The sequence below is a fragment of the Canis lupus genome, chromosome 32 (genome assembly GCF_011100685.1).
Source record: "Canis lupus familiaris isolate Mischka breed German Shepherd chromosome 32, alternate assembly UU_Cfam_GSD_1.0, whole genome shotgun sequence".
Lineage (NCBI taxonomy): Eukaryota > Metazoa > Chordata > Mammalia > Carnivora > Canidae > Canis > Canis lupus.
The window spans coordinates 33,872,935-33,890,304 of record NC_049253.1 but is presented as its reverse complement, the minus strand read 5'-3'; the positions used below and the strand labels follow the sequence as shown (position 1 = coordinate 33,890,304).

At 40.3% G+C, this 17,370-nt stretch overlaps 1 long non-coding RNA gene across 2 annotated transcripts in view; it reads right to left on the bottom strand.

Annotated features, from left to right (window-relative positions):
* Nucleotides 1-10,598: 10,598 nt before the first annotated feature.
* The window catches only part of LOC102152686, a 153,380-nt gene continuing 146,608 nt past the window's right edge, over nt 10,599-17,370 (bottom strand). The window contains exons 8-11 of one of the 2 annotated variants that reach the window (XR_005382912.1): nt 17,109-17,226; nt 14,413-14,668; nt 11,545-11,636; nt 10,599-10,615 (exon numbers count right to left, since the gene is read on the bottom strand). This is a non-coding gene — a long non-coding RNA (uncharacterized LOC102152686). Of the gene's footprint in view, nt 10,616-11,544; nt 11,637-14,264; nt 14,669-17,108; nt 17,227-17,370 lie in introns of those variants that run through there. The other variant, XR_005382911.1, reaches the window with a different exon arrangement.

The window sequence follows — 17,370 nt, the reverse complement described above, 5'->3', positions numbered from 1 at the left end:
AGCTGGACAACCAGAGCCACATCAATAGGACAATATGCCATGGTATTAATTCTTCACAGTTCAAGTTTGTGCAGTATATTTGCCACTGCCATAATTCTCAAGTATAAATGCAACCAGGATGCTATTGATTAACTTGAGTTAGATGGCAGTGTTGCTATAATTGTTAGTTTCACTGCATTAAATTTTACAATTGAGCACTATTATTCATTTGGGTCTTGGAATTGTTTGTTTCCAAACAATTTCCAAAGAAAGGTCAAAATAAAGGTTGGATCATTTGAAGAACTTGAGACTATTAAGAGTCATTTTATCAAACACAATTATGGCTGAATCAATGGTGAAAATTATCTCAAAAACAAGATAAAGAGAGAGGACACTAGATGCAAATCAGCCTCCATTCTCTGAATTCAACATCTATCCTGCCCCTCAGATAGGGATCCTGCTGTATCTGTTAATTATAACGCTGGGTTGGATTCCAATTACATGGTTCTCAGATGATTATAACCTTATGGTGGCTTTGTTGCCAAATTAACTCTATCTCACCAGCAGCAAGTCACAAAATTTTAAGAGACTTACTGCAGAGCAGCCCAGGCTCCTTGGCTCTTTTCTCCTTCAACATGCTTATAAATTTTCCCATTGGAGTTGTAGAATTCCAGAGTGAAAGCTGGGATCACCTATCACAAAAGTGACCGTTACTAGGCCTGGATTCTAGCCCCAGATTTGTGCATTCTAGCTCTAGGACTCAGACTCCAAGAGCTTCTACTTCCTTTTCCACCACGTGTGTGTGTGTGTGTGTGTATGTGTGTGTGTGTGTGTGTGTGTGTGTAGGGGATAACGAAGTGTTACCAAGCTCCACTAGAACATGTGTAGGAGTGAATATGCCTTTGAGACCTACATGCATTTAACATGCTCATGGGATCACTTATCCTTGACCCTCTCTACCCAGGTCAAACCTCTGTTGCTTATTTTATTCACAATACATTCAGATACTCTCATCCAGAACATTCAAAAATTATCATTATCATCATCAAAAAGTGAGTTTTAGAATATATTTCAGATTTCCTTTCGAGAGCTAAAGCATCTTCTTCTGTAGTATATCGCACATCTCACAAAAGCACAAAATTATAAGGTAACTTGTCATAAAGTCTTTACAACAAATCAGATTAAATTGAAACCATCCTGATAAAAAAATAGCCCTCTAATTTTTCCTTAGAATTAAAGTTGGGGGGGAATCCCTAGTTGGCTCAGCGCTTTAGCGACTGCCTTCGGCCCAGGGTGTGATCCTGGGGTCCCAGGATTGAGACCCACATCAGGCAGGATCCCTGCATGGAACCTGCTTCTCCCTCTGCCCCCCGCTCCCCCTCTCTCTGTCTTTGTGTAGGTCTCTCATGAATAAATAAATAAAATCTTTATAAAAAAAAGAATTAAAGTTGGAAAGTAGGACTAGAGACAGAAAGTCCTAATCATGGTATAATGGCCACAGATCCTAGGAACATTCCAGAAATTACACACAAGTGTAGAGCTATTCATTTCTCCAGTATAATATCTAAATCCAGCAGAGGTCCTCTGATGATTTATGACAACTTACTGTCTTCTCCTAAAAGAAAAAAAATCAATATTCAACATGAATGACCTAAGCAAGCACCATCTCTATCAGGAAGTGTACAGTTTCCTTCTTTAGATCTCACAGTATCTTTCACCACGTCCTATATCCTGTTCTGAAAAGAAGGTCCATACTTGTTTCAGTCAGGGTTGTAGCACAAAATATATGGCATACTCATACTGGGCCATTAGGAGACTGTTTATAAGGATATGGGCAGGTTTAAGGTTTGGCAAACCAGTAAGGGATAGAACCATACACTGAAGCTAGTAACCTGGGGGGAGGAGTTTGAGGGGGAAGAGATTACCACCCAGGACCTGAAAAGGCTAGGATAGCTCTGGGAAGGCCCATGCCTGATTCTGGAGCAGTGGCCTTCAAGAGAGGGAAGCAGCCAACCTATGGTGACTCAACAGGTAGGAAGCAAGACTCCTCTTTCCTCCCTCTCTCAGATGTCCTGTCAGTTCCCCCGACTCATCAAACCCAACCAAGAAGCCAGAAGACAAGGAGATCTCTGTAAGGCAATACTTGCAGGCTGGCTTCCTGGGTCTAGAGAAGAACAAAGAGAAGGTCCGGAGGAGCAAACAGGCAGAGATCCAGCAAAGCGAATTAGCCAACTGAATTCCATTAACACTGGGGTGCAAGTCTACTCTAAGATCCCTGAGAAATAACCACAGTCCTTACACCTTGAAGTATTCTACATTGGTATTAGACCATAATATTTCCCATGTAAATTTTGTCTTGTTTTATGCACAACAATTCAGAATTTCAGAACCTGGAGCATTGAGTAAATAAACTAGACCCTTACAGAATATCAGCTTGAAGGTAACTCAGAGTGTATGATTTAAGGCCTGTAGCAAATGCCACATCCAAGCAAGCACAGAGAAGAGGTAGTCAATACGGGTTTCGAAAATGGCCCATTAAAACTGAAATGTTTTTAAAAGTGGCCCAGTTGTCCAGTACAATGGCATCATCCTTGCTGGCATATTGTTTGACATCATTAAGGAACTGGTTGTACTCCCCACACCATCTTATATCTCGGTTTTCATAATGTTGCCATTTCTTGCTTCTCCTTCTCACTCTCTGACTGCCCTCCTTATTCTTTTTTCTAGCTTCTCTCATCCTGCCCCCAACTAAATGTCAATGTTCCTCAGGACTTGATAGTTGCCCTCCTTTCCCCTTGTCTGCATACTCTCCTGAGCAAACTCACCCATTCCCAGGACATACCTGCATGTCCACACCACAGCTGTCCTTTCCAAATGCACAACTCACAGCCTTTCCTCTCTAGTCCATCTGTCTCACTGCTACTGGAGTTACATTCCTTTTTAAAAAAAAAGATTTTATTTATTAATGAGAGACACAGAGAGAGAGGCAGAGACATAGAGGAAGAGGCAGGCTCCCCACAGGGAGCCCAATGTGGGACTAGATCCCAGGACCCGGGGATCATGACCCAAGCTGAAGGCAGACACTCAACCACTGAGCCACCCAGGCGTCCCTAGAGTTACATTTTTAAAACACATCTCTAATCATGTCACTTCTCCATTTTAAAATCTTCAGTGACTCCCAGCTATCCTAGATAAAATTTCTTCTGAATATAGCATTGAAGTCCTTGTGGTCTTTGTGGTCATACCCTGCTCTCCAATTATCACCCACTATTAGAGCATATGGATCTTACATTAAAAACATTATTCTAGGGGCACCTGGGTGGCTCAGTTGGTTAAGCATCCAACTCTTGATCTCAGCTCAGGTCTTGATCTCAGGGTTGTAAGTTCAAGCTCCACATTGGCCTCCACACCAAGAGTGAAAGCTACTTAAAAAAAATTATTCCACCATGCACTTTCACATAACTTTGCCTTTTCTTATGTTGTTTCCTTCCTATGGATAATTCCTTGCCGTGATGAACTCTTGTTCATCCTTCAAGGACTAATTCAAATGTTCGCTACTCTATGATGCTTTCCTCAAACTTCCTAGGAGATTGAACAGCTCATGGTCCAACGAAGCTACTATTATACAGTAATAGTGTTTTTTTTTACATACTCATCTCATCTACTGGGTTGTGAGCTCTTCTGGGGTAAAACCACATTTCATTAATGCTGAACAGAGTAAATTAATGCTGAAAATAGAGTATTGAAAGTTCATATTCTCACTACCATAGATAGTAAGTCCTACACAGAAAGAAGAACATTCCTTTTTTTTTAAAGATTTTATTTATTTGAGAAAGAGAAAAAAGCAGAGGGAAGGGCAGAGGGAGAGGGAAAAGTAGACTCCTCTGCTGAGCAGGGAGCCCAACTTGGGGCTCAACCCCAGGACCCTGGGATCATGAACTGAGCCAAAGGCAGACACTTAACCGACTGAGCCACCCAGGCACCTAGAAAGAACATTCTTGAACAATGAAAGCTTGAGTAGATATAGAGAAGAATTGACCTAAGATATGCAAAGTCAACACTCATCAGGTAAGCCTGGGTTTTAGGCAGGAATTACCATGAAGGATAAGAACATGGACCCTTAAGCTAGATAATTTAGGTTTAGGTTTGCCAGATAAAACACAAAGCTTTTTTTTATTCGAATTTCAGATAAACAATGATTAATTTTTTAGTATAATTATGTCCCAATTATTGCAAAAAGAAGCCAAGTAAGGAGTAGGAATCCTGTGTATGTGTGTGTGTGTGTGTGTGTGTGCATGTGTGTGTGTGTGTTTCCCGGTTTCCCTCTGAATCTGGCAATTCTACCTAGGTTTTAACCTTGGTTCTATGGTTTCCTGGCTGTGTGATCTCAGACAAGTTAATTAACCTCCTTGTCCTTTGGTTTCTCATTTTTAAATTGGGATAATGAAAATCTACCTCATAGGGTTATTATACAGATTAAATGAGTTCATACATATAAAAAACACTTAGGTTTTTGTTGCATAATAAGTTCTTAGTATTAACTATTTGCTACATAATGGACATTACTTTTTTTTAAAGATTTTATTTATGAGTAATCTCTACACCCACATGGGGCTCGAATTCACAACCCTGAGATCAAGAGTCACATGCCAGCCAGATACCCCTGGCCATTATTATTATTAGAAGTTGTACCTTATTTTAATGTTTACCTCATTAAGATAGGTTTTATGCCCATCTTAATGCTCATCAACAATACTGAATGTTAGAAACATCTTTCTTCTTCATTATCAACAAAAAAAGACACATTCATATGTAGAGGACCATACTACTGCTAATTCATTTCACCACTAAAATGGTTCAAATCAAAAAAAGAAAAAAGAAAGTAACTATGTGAGGTGATAGATGTGTTAATTAGCTTGATTGCAATAATCATTTCACAAAGTATATGTATATTAAATCATCACGTTGCATACCATTAAAAAATCACATTGTACAACCTGAATATATACAAACTTTATTTGTCAATCATACCTCAATAAAGGTGTAAAAGTAAAGTTGGTTATAAATAAATACAACTTAAATTAATGTAAAAAAAGGTTTAAATCTAACTGTAGTAATAAATACCATAAAGATCTCCATTTAAACAGAGATATGTAGTGAAAGAGATTATAGGGGAAAGGAGAGAAAATGAGTGGAAATATCAGAGAGGGAGACAGAACATGAGAGACTCCTAACTCTGGGAAACGAACCAGGGGTAGTGGAAGGGAGGTGGGCAGGGGGTTGGGGTGACTGGGTAATGGGCACTGAGGGGGGCACTTGACGGGATGAGCACTGGGTGTTTATATGTTGGCATATTGAACTCCAATAAACAATAATAAAATTAAATAAAATTTAAAAATAAACAGAGATATGTTAGCTGAGGATAATAATTACTAATAACAGAAGTCAAGCAATTCTGTCCTAAATAATCTTACATGTTTGTAGGCACAATTCATTCTTTTGATTGTCTGAACTGAGTCAAAAACTAACCAGTGGGGATGCCTGGGTGGCTCAGCGGTTAAGCAGTTAAGCATCTGCTTTGGGCTCAGGGTGTGATCCTAGAGTCCCGGGATGGAGTCCCACATCGGGCTTCCTGCAGGGAGCCTGCTTCTCCCTCTGCCTGTGTCTCTGCCTCTCTTTCTGTGTCTCTCATGAATAAATTAATAAAATCTTTAAAAAATAAAATAAAAAAATAATCAGTGAGAAACTCAACCCTATACAATGTAGTGTACCATTTTAGTGACAGGGGAAAAAGAACAAATTGATAGAAAGATCATGTTCTAATGTCAGGGAATGAGAATCTCGAGTCATGAAAAAGAAAAAGAAATTTTAAAACCATTCGTTTTCACCCATATGTAAATTTATCCGCTCCATTATGGCAATACCTTAGGATTATTATGCTAGAGTTCAAACCCACCCTGATGGTGATTACTAAAAACCCTATCACAGGATCATCAGCCAAGTGTAATACTATACGGATTGTTAGAGCATGTGTATATTTCTACACCTTCCCTATTGTTTTGCCATTGCTCATCCAGTCAGAGTCCAAGTCCCGTTCACAAAAAGCACAACCAAGTGAAGAGAGAAATACGCCTCGTAAGAAATGATTCCACTAGCTTATATGAATATGCTCCAGTGGGAAATACTGTCTCATGCATTACTATTAAAAACACGCACGCACACAAACACACTCACACATGCACACACAGAGAGGCACGTCTCAAAGCAATAAAAGGCCTGCAGAGAAAGGAGGTAAAATATGCTTGCTGAGCAATGATTACAAAATGGGGGTGGGGGGGAGGCCTGAAATCAACAAAGGACCAGTCTCGGGAAATTTATAAGTTAATATCGGTCACACCTGCAAATTACTACAGTGAGACCCCTGACCAAATCCAAAATACCATTTAAATGGATTTGGTGAGATATTTATATATCCCTTGGAGTTACTAAAATGCTCTGAATCTAAATTTGTCAGTTATCCCAATTAAGTCCAGTGGAAATAATATCTACAACAGTGCAGAGGAAGCAGATTTAACTGTACCATTTGAGAACAAGGTTTTTCTTGGGAATCTATAATGCAGTCACCACACAGCTTGTGACTCAGATTGTAAATTTATTGTTTTCATTTAATGGCCAATCAGGACTTTTTTCCCTCACTTTTAAACTTTATAAGACTCTCAGATGCCTTAGAAAACACCAAACACTCTATTGGTACCTTCTGTGAGTTTAGCAAAGCATGTATTTCGAGCTGTTCGCCAAAATACCCCCATTTGAGTGACAATTTACACACATGTCACATCATTTCATCTCCCTTGTTTTCGTGGAAAAGGTCAAAGCCATCAAGCCGACATGCTTAGCCAGAGTCAGGGAGAGTCATCATTTCACAACCATGAAGTGGAACTCACACAGCAAATGAGGCTAATCATTCAGCAAGTACAAGGAAAAGAGATTATGAGATCATAATTTTCTCTCCAATTGAGAATCACTGTGCATAAAAATAGAAATTAATAAGGAAAAAATTCAGAATACTTACCAAGAAAATAAGAGCACTAAATAAAATGATCTCTCATCTGGGAAATGACTTTCCATTTCAAGCAAAACAGAAAGCTCTCAGATACATACAAAAGATATGAGAGTAAGAAGGCACACAGACCTGTAAACAATTGGACTCTTGCTTTATTCTCAAAATACAATTTATAACACAGAATGCCCTGAGTGGCCTTGCAGATGCCACTCACCTGGAGTCAATATCACTCTTTCTGCTGGCAAGTGGGAAATGGTTCTGCTTTCGTTTATTTGGCTACAAATACGAATGGTCTCTTCCTAAACGTGTTAGCTAAAGTGTTATAAAGACTGATGAGGCTAACTAATGGGAGCTCACTAAAGTGCACCTGGCTTTTAAAACCTTATAAAAATTCTGCTTAATGTTTTCCGGATGAGCATCTCCCAACAAAAAAGATTCTTTAACGATGGAGGAAGAAAAGACTCTTTCTCAGCTTTTATGCATTCAGGAAAGCCTAGATAGAATTAATTTTTCTATAGAAGGAATATATAATAGATCTCAGGAAAAATCTGGTTAATCCCAAAATTTTATTCTAAGGAAGAGGCATTCTTTTAAAGAAAAGGCTGGGTGGCTCTTTTGCTCAGCCAAGCACCTTGGTTGGTGTTGCATATGCAAAGGTTGTTGTGGGGTGTGAGGTTGGGCCAGGTGGAGGTTGGGGGTGTGCTCTACAGTGTTGACATTTCCCCAATAGGAGAGTGAGAAGAATTTGGAGCACCTAAGAGCAAGTGTGTAGAAGTGGCTGAGACAAAGGAGACACAGAAGCAAGACAGAGAGGCTGGGATACTATAGGAAGTGGCTTGACCAAGAACACATACCCTTGTGCCGTGCAGCCAAAGACCCCTCTAAGGACAGAAATGTTTAACACATGATTGTTAAGTTATATTCTGTGGCATGTGATATGACAATGTGACTCCTGCCTTTGGTTCCACAATCCTTTATAAAGATTCTGGCCAATGAAACAACTCTTTGTGGCTAGAGGGATCAAGAAGAAAGGGCCTGCCATACCGACAGAGATAAGGGACCATTCCAAAAGGCAGAGCAGAAAAAAGGGATTCCCTCAGAAATAACCCTGGGAGCCAAGTACCTCAGGATTTACAGGAAGCTTAGGAATGGCGTTGGTAACCATCCAGGGGTGGCTCCAGGGTTTGAGCCCTCTTATCCAAATCTCCAGGGGCAGAATAACCAGCTGATGTCTGGGTATAGATGCTTAAACTATTCGTGTTCCTTCACCTTCTAGCTGAGTACCCCTGTCCTGTGCTTTAACTCTGGCAGTTCTGTCTTTGTATGGTCCCTGCTCTGTACCTTAGAACTTAATTAATCTGAATACCCTGAGCCATAATCTACTCACAGTTGTTAACTCTACACTTTAAAAATGATTGTCATCCAGACCACTGATTTCACACGCAGGCAAGCCCCAATGTACCCACACACTAAATTCCAAAGGTACACTTTGAAGCTGATTGGCTGTACCGAGGAGTATATTTTTCCCAGGGAAGTAATGCTACAAATCAAACGTTCTCAAACTTTAATGCACGAAGGAATCACAGTGGAGGCTTGTTAAAAATAGATCCCTGAGCTCTACCACCAGAGATTCTGATTCTGGGTGGAATCCAATAAGCAGCGTTTTGATTAAATACCAGGCGATTCTGATGCAGCCACACTTTGGAAAATATCATTATTAGTAACAATAAGATTTTCTTTTTTTTTTTTTAAGATTTTCTTGATACCCCTACAAAAGTTAACTTAACACATAGTATAACTGATATAGGAGTAATAATAATTTTCATCTTTGAATACCCAACCCCCTAGTCTCAGATCCTTAGGCTGAGAGCCCAACAGCTCTGTACCCAGAGAAGGCGACCCCTCTGGTAGGGGCTAAGTGGAGCGAGACAGCAGCAACTGTTATATCGGAGGGTTGCCTATAATTCACATTTCCCCCTCTGAATTTGTCACCCCATATAGAATTCCTTTTTTTTTTTTTAAGATTTTATTTATTTATTCATGAGAGACACAGAGAGAGGCAGAGACACAGGCAGGTTCCATGCAGGGAGCCCAATGTGGGACTCGATCCCGGATCCCAGATCCCAGAATCACACCTCAGGCCAAAGGCAGACGCTCAACTGCTGAGCTACCCAGGCGTCCCACCTCATACAGAATTCTAATTAAGGTCCTGGTGGCTTAAAAGAATTAAGATAGCACCTTAACTTACTTCACTTACAGCCAAGTAATTAACTTGAGACAATCTAGTTCCATTAATTATCGTGTGATATTTCCAGAAGAACACAGCTTATTTGAGTTTTTTCCAACTGAAATTATAGAATTTCAAATAATTTCAATTATAGAAGCCAAGCCCCAAAACAAAAACTGAATTGAATATTGTTTTCCTTTTGAATCAGAAAATACACCAAATGGCTTCTGATACAGAGGTCTTCTGTAGCATAGTGTCCAAAGTGATAAAGAAAAATAATATAAAGGACAAGAATTGTTCTAAGTGACTGAAAGATTTTCAAGATCTTCTGCATGATGGCCTGCCACAATCTCAGTCCAGCAAAGACTGCTAAAAACACTAGACATGAATAGGCAATTTTTAACTTAAAAAAAAATCCATCAAGCTTATAGCAGAGTAACTTCTAGACCTTGAATAACAACATGACAATTTTATTGGCTGACCTTTCAAGAGAGAGATCTAATTAGACACTCTGATGTTCAGGTTCTGAATTATGATGAGCAAGAAGAGGTCTCTAATCCCCCCACCGTTGCGGCTAAACATTTGGGAGTAATATTGCTAATTAAAATGCAACATTCCAACCTGAAAGCAGAGCTCCCTGCTCTAGTCCATACTGGTAGAGCCTGCTGCTTCTGCTACCTCTCCTCAACATGCTGCCAAATATTTCCCACCATAGAGATTCCCTTTATTACAATTTTTAATGTATTTCTATAACAGATGCAGCATGTTTACCTGGGTGCCTGGAATCTGAATCTCTTCAGGTGGGTAATCATTTGAATGAGGAAAGTCAAGTAGTCACTATAATCCCCACCTCACCTCTTGCACAAAATAAATTCCATGTGGATTAAAGGTTTAAACCTAAAAAATAAATCCACAAAATACTAAGAGAACAAATGAGCATGGTTGCCACAGAATCTATAATGGTAAAAACGTGGCAAAAATTTTTCTAAACCTGAGTATCCATCAGTAAGGGAATACACAAACATAAATTATGGATTATTCATGCAGTGGAATAATAGGTACCTACTAAAGCAGCTCTTTAAAAGGAGGGGGTGGATTCTGTATTCTGATATAGAATGATGTCTATGGCATTGATAAGTGGGAAAGGAAATTAGACTAAAGTATGTGTTAAAAAAAAAAAATGTGTGTGAGTGCATGCGTAAAAGAAACCCGGGGGAGGGGGCTGTGGATACAAAGCCATCCTGGAGGGAAGTGCACAAACTGTTGACATTTGGTCCATCGAAGGGCAAGACACAGACATCATCTCGTTATATACATTATGCCTTTCAGTATAGCTTGAATTTTTGCTACAACAAGAAAGTACAATGGAGTAACATCATTAAAAACATTTAAATTGGTAAATTCCACCCTGCCCAGAGTGAAAAGGGGGAGAGAAAAAGATCATTTAAATTGTCCAATCATGTTTAAAAGTGTAAAGCAAAGCGATTAAGAAAAGCACTAGCACCAGACTGCCTGAGTTCAAATCCCAGCTCTGCCTCTCTCCAACTATGCAAGTCACCTGACCTCCCGGTGCCTCAGCTTAACTTTTTAAAAAATGGGTATAATAAAAGCCATATTTTCCCCTTAGTCCACTTCAGTTTTTAACCTCTCATAGCATGAGCATCTTACTGAATTCCATAGGATTTTAGTATTTGAAGGTCTATATTTCTGATACAACATGACCTCTAAACCCAAGTCAACTACTTTTAGCAGTCAAATAAATAATGGTTTGTTTCAATGCCAGTGGGAAAACCGACTGTGTCAATCTATTGAAAGATAATATATCAGTCTTCACCGAGGCATGTAATATGGCCATGTATACATAGTCTAGGAGCAATTTAAGGGAATTTCGAGAGTAACTTTGGTATATGCAGATTTTTTTTTACACACTGGCTTTAGAACTGAACCATAGTGTACAATTACTTTTAAAATTAAAGTACCAGGGATGCCTAGGGTGGCTCAGCAGTTGAGCGTTTGCCTTTGGCTCAGGGCATGATCCCAGAGTCCTGGGATTGAGTCTCACATGGGGCTCCTTGCATGGAGCCTGCCTCTTCCTTTGCCTATGTCTCTGCCTCTCTCTCTTTCTCTGTGTGTCTCTCATGAATAGATAAAATTTTTAAAATCTTTAAAAAATAATAAAATAAAATTGAATAAGCAATAACCCCCCCAAGTTTGGTAATATTTTAAATACAATAATTATAAAGATCATCAGACCTTTCACATTGCCTAAACTGACCTCTTCTTAACATTCCTCTTCTGCATTTTTATGTTCCAAGGGTTTCTGACTCTTCTCTTTTGTACTTCAGCTTGGTTTAAAAAGGAAGGGTGCTTGGGGAGAGAAAAAAAAAAAAAAACAGTTGTAATCTCTGAAACAAGTCATCCCTGCATTGGTGCTGGCAGCTCGGTGGCCTAGGAACCAGCATTCCTAGTACAGTTAGCAGGGTCCCACGACCTTCCAAGCAGTAGCATCCCTGGCACCAGTATTGGCTGGCATCAGCCACAAAAGTACTGGCTTCAGCGTGCCCTTCAGTGGACCTCAGCCACACAGAAGCCGCTCTCAGGACAAGCAGCAAACATTGTCACAGTGGGCCAGAGCAGTTGCCACCAGATGGGAAAGGTGCTATCTTGTAGCATCAGAGTAAAGACAGCAAGAAGGATGAAAGAAACCTCATACATGAAGCATAATTTGACATTCCCTGAGGATTCCTCAGAGGTATCAGAAAAAGGTTTGCATTCCCATGGGAATTTTGGATACTTTAAAGGGCAGAATGTTAAATTTGGCAATGAACTTGGATCTAGGACTCAAAAAAGTCCACAATATGCTCTATATGAAAACAGAGGGGAATTCTGAAACTATTTCAGGGACTGCTCCAGCCAGTGGAAAAAATACCCACTTTGTAGGGGACTTCCATGCTACAGAGGTATTTGCAAATCTGGGGATTCTTGAATATCTCTAAGGGACTATCCTCAGATATGTTAAGGGTCCTCCGTAGCTCAGAGAACCTTGACATCCAGGCCTTTCATCATCCAATAGGTATTCCAGACACTGTAAAACTCTGACAGAGATCCTGGAAGAAGCTCACTTGGGGACACCAGGGAGAACCCGGAGAAGCAGGTGTCCTGTTGGAGGGAGGCTGGGACTGCAAGAGCTGCCTGGTCAGCAGCAGATCCAGACTGAATATAAACTTCAGGGGACTTGCTCCTCAGTCTTCACTCTCAACTACAAGCTTCCTCCAGACCCTCAAAAGATGCATTTTTAAAATTTACCTATGTGAAAAGCCCTTGTAAGGATATAAGCAAGCTTTCATTTTGAATTGTATTGAATTATTGAAGCAAGAGAGAACATACAAATTCTGAAATAATATCTCGCTGGAGAAAGTGAGTGTCCATTTATTATGGCCTATAGGTTGGGCTCCAAGTTCTTTGGTGCACCTTTGGATTGACTGATTTCTTAACAGAGGGTCAATGGAAGCAATGAAAGATCCTGAGTAAGAGCCAGGGCTTGGGCAGCCCGGGTGGCTCAACAGTTTAATGCCGCCTTCAGCCCAGGGCCTGATCCTGGAGTCCCAGGATCGAGTCCCACGTCAGGCTCCCTGCATAGAGCCTGCTTCTCCCTCTGCCTGTGTCTCTGCCTCTCGCTCTCGCTTTCTCTGTGTCTCTCATGAATAAATAAATAAAGTCTTAAGCAAAAAAAAAAAAAAAGAGGCAGGGCTTTCTGAGGTTGTCATGGCCAAACTGGTAAGATGGTGGTTCCATTTCTCACTCCCAATAATGATAATAATAGCAACATAAAGTCTGTGCATTATAGATGAGAACTAGCACAGTCACTCCTATCAATTATTCCACACTTCATTTTTCATCTTAGATTTTAAGTGTACAGAAGATAGGTCTCAGCCTCTTTCTTTGTACTTTGCCTAAAAAGCTACCATACACATTTATGTGTTTATCAGGCTTTTAGGTTTAGTTTGCAATGAATATAGTTAGAATCAGCCCTGCCAAATGAGATCTTTACTCCTCTAAAGGCATCATTCATCTCTGCAGGGATCTTTCAAAGGAGAAAGAAAGAAGTTCTAGACTAAGTTACTTCTTTAGGGCCCATCTAGCTTTAGGGATCTATAGTAAAACATGGTACACCTTACAGCTGTGCTATATGCACATATAATGAAGAACCTTTCCTGCAAACTTATTAGAGAATGCTACCAAAGGAAGCAGGAATGGAGGTTCTACTGTGACTCCAGAAAGCAGAGGGGGGAAAAGGTGGAGAAGCAAAGTAGCAATCAGCACTGATATGAAGACCCAAGGTACTTCCCCATCATCAACATGGACTCTTCCTTCTACAACCATCCAGGCAGGAACCCCTTTCCCTGTACAAACCTCTCAACTTACATGTTACTTCTTCAGGATGTTTTCTCCATTCCTTTTTTTCCTTCCAGTTTTAGTGAATCTATTTCTCCTATATTTAAATACTTGGAGAGTAGCTGGATATGGGTTTGACCTTGGGACAACTAGACCATGGAACTTGTATAATCTTTTTTTTTTTTTTTTTAATGAGATCTTATAAGAACCTCAGACATCTCTATCCCATTCGACTGGATCTAAAATCCAAGACAAGAATTTTTCTAAATCAATAAACAGTAGATTGCTTATTCAATGTGTAGTTAAAGAGAAAAATGTACTGATCTGTTTCCCTGGCTCACCACCCCAGGAAAATCATCTGTCTTGAATGATGAGGTGAAGACACTGGACAGAAGGCCCAGCAGGAGTAAAGGATTAAACACTCAGCCAATTCTAAGTCATTTAAAAAGAAAAGGGGTTGTGTTTTTAATGCTTCTGTGTTAATCACTCCTCAAGGTCGGAGGGATAGATCCCCCAGGCAGTACCACAGGCTTACTTACCCTTTAATAGCTCAGGGCTCCAAGCTCATAAAAACCAATGGATTAGACAGACACCACACAGTATAGTAAAGAATACGTTTACTATATTTGCAAGAGGTAAAAATATATAAATATGCCAATATACCAATGTCCCAATATTGTTTCTATGGAAGAACGTCAGTAGTCGAACACCCTGTGTTAACTACCTTTTTGCAATGTTCATTTCCCACCTTGCTTCCTTGCTAATAGAACTCCAATCTTGTGCAAAGGTCACTATGCCCAGACATAGGCAATGGATCAGGATTTGTCTTGGTCACTCTTGACAGTCTTGTCCCTTGTTTTCTTGAAGTTGGGGGCAGGGGGGCAGGGTACCTTTTGACTCAGGATTAAGCAGGGAGGCTTAAGAAGTTATTGGAAGGTGTGTTTCTGAAAAGGTTTGCTTTTCCTTGATGGAAAGGACGGATGCATACGGTGCTGCTCCATTCCCTAAGCAAACAAGCAAACAAAAAACCAGAGAGATATTAGATCCAACCACACTATCACTGAACCAACCCCAGCAGGGCTCACTTACGGATTTTTTCAAGTGTAAGAAAAAATAAACCATTATGTGCTTAAGCCACAGTATTCTGTTATTTGCAGTCAAAAACACTCTTAACTAATATAGTTCCTCTTCTCGCTTAAACTAAATGATTCTAAACCGGTAAGTAGAAAAGATGCATCTCCTCCGAAGGATAGCCAGACTTTAGCTCCTGATTCCCTTCCCTACCTTCCTCAGTATGCCCAGCTCCTCCCACAGCCAACACATGGGTGAGGTGAGTGCAAAATGTGAGGGGCTGACAAAGAACTCGGTGATCGAGATAAGCAATATTTCAAGGCAATAGTGGTTGTTTCTTTTTGGTTTTAAACTGTGATAGAATACACATAATATAACATCTACCATCTTCACCATTTTGAAGTGTATAGTTAGCAGGATTAAATGCATTCATAATGCTGTTTAACCATCACCACCACCCAACTCTAGAACTTTTTATCTTCCCAACTGACACTCTACACCCATTGAACAATAATTTCCTGTTCCTGTGTTTCCCTAGCCCCTGACAATCACCATTCTACTTTCTGTCTCTGATTTCAACTATTCTCACTCTAAATATTTCATGTAAATGGAATAATGTAATATTTGTCTTTTGTGACTGGCTTATTTCACTTCACTTCAAGGTTCATCCATGTTGTGGCATGTGTCAGAATTTCTTTCCTTTTTGAGGCCTAATAATTTTAATGCAATAGTTTCAAAAATCATAAAGGGAACCATATTACTAACTTGTCCTTTTTTTTTTTTTTTAGGCTCCAATATGGCTCAGGACAGCACTGTTACTGATCACGTCTTTATTTAAAATTTTTATCTTTTGTTCATCATGTACATTTTTGCATTCATTTTGATTTTTAAAAAATATTAACATATTATTTACCTTGATTACTAAGTGTTTTGGACACCTCCTCTTACATTTTGTGCCCAAGGTGAATGCCCTACTCATCTCACCCTAGTCCCAGCCTGGCACTGCTCCACAAACATGCCATATAATACCACGCGGTACTTGTAGTAGCTTTAGTGTACTCTTTTTGTTTATTTTTTAAGTAAGTTCTACCCCCAACATGAGGATCAAACTCAGGACCGCAAGCTCAAGAGTCATACGCTGTACCAACTGAGCCAACCAGTCCCCTTCCCCCCCTTCTCCTCCCCCCAACACCTCCACCTCCACCCCCAGGATTTACTGACCCTAAGGAAACTATTCCTTTCAGAGCTTGCCAATTCCTAGAAACACTAAACAATCTGCCTTCCTGGGAGTCTTTCATATGCAAACCAACCAATCGAAGTCCAGATCCCAACCCCCTACTTAGGTCACTGCCTCCTGCCTTAATCACCCCAAAGCCAGGTATCAGACAACTAGGGACAGCCCCAATGTCCAGACCCCACCAAAATTTTTCAAACTGGCCAATCCTAACCTGCTTATCCTGCCTTTCCTCTTCCTTGCCATGGAAACCACAGTAAAGGCTCCTACTCATGTTTCCTCCTCTACCTCTGCCCCCTGACTGACCCTGGCGCTTCCCCATGTGGCCCTGCAGGGCATGGCATGACCCCTCTTCGTGGGAACTGTGAGTAACAAACTGTCTTGTCAATGGCAATCATCTATCTGATCTGTTGGCCTCATCACACATGAATAGTAGTACAACCTGCATTATAATACAGTCTCGGGGAAGGTAATATAGAGTGATGGAGGATGCTTGGTGGTCCGGAAGGCATCTCTGAAGAGATGTCTTTTGAGCAGAAACCTGAAGGCAGGGAGGAAGAGGAATGTCTGGAGAAAGGAAGATATCCTGACTAGATAATTTACTCCTTTCTGAACCACCTTCTCCCTTTCTCACGATTTTTGCAGCACCATTTTCTTTTCTGTTTTTCCCTTGCCTTTCTGAGCATGCTGTGCAAGCTCCTCACTGCCTCCCTGGGGCTTCCAAGGTTCCTCCTCTCCACCAAGTCCCTGAGGTCTCTGGAATCACTAATATTTTAGGTGCTGATTCCTCCTGGCAGCCAGTTCCAAGCACTCACTGGCCTTCCTACAGATAATTCAAACTTATCCTGTCTAAAACCAAATTCATTATCTTCCCCTCAACCTTACCCAAACGTAAAACTTTCGATAGTTTCCACCTGGATTGTACAAGTGTCACAGTTGGTCCCTTTCCCTCCAATCTCTCCATAGCCAGCTCATGCTCTACAGCATTGCCAGAGGATTCTTAAAATGGGCATTTCCCTGCCTAATAAATTCAATGATTTCCCATTGTCTACAACATAAAGTCCAAATTTCTGAGCCCAACCTGGCATGCCAGCTTCATTTCCAGTGATAACTCCTACAGTCTCAAATCTTTGCCTTACCAGGTTAACTGTCCACAAAGGCCAAAGTTCAATGGATTCTTTGACTACAACAATCTTCCAACTCCAGTGTAGCCACAGACTCTGATAGTCATCCCCTGAATATGTTAGGATACTCTTCCTACCAAAGAAAGACATGTTTATTATAGAAAGTTTTTAAACTAAAGAAGACTCTAATAATAAAATTGAAATCACTGCCTATAATCCTACCACCCACTACTCTCCATTTTCAAGTATTAATTGAGTATCTACTAGTTGCAAAGAA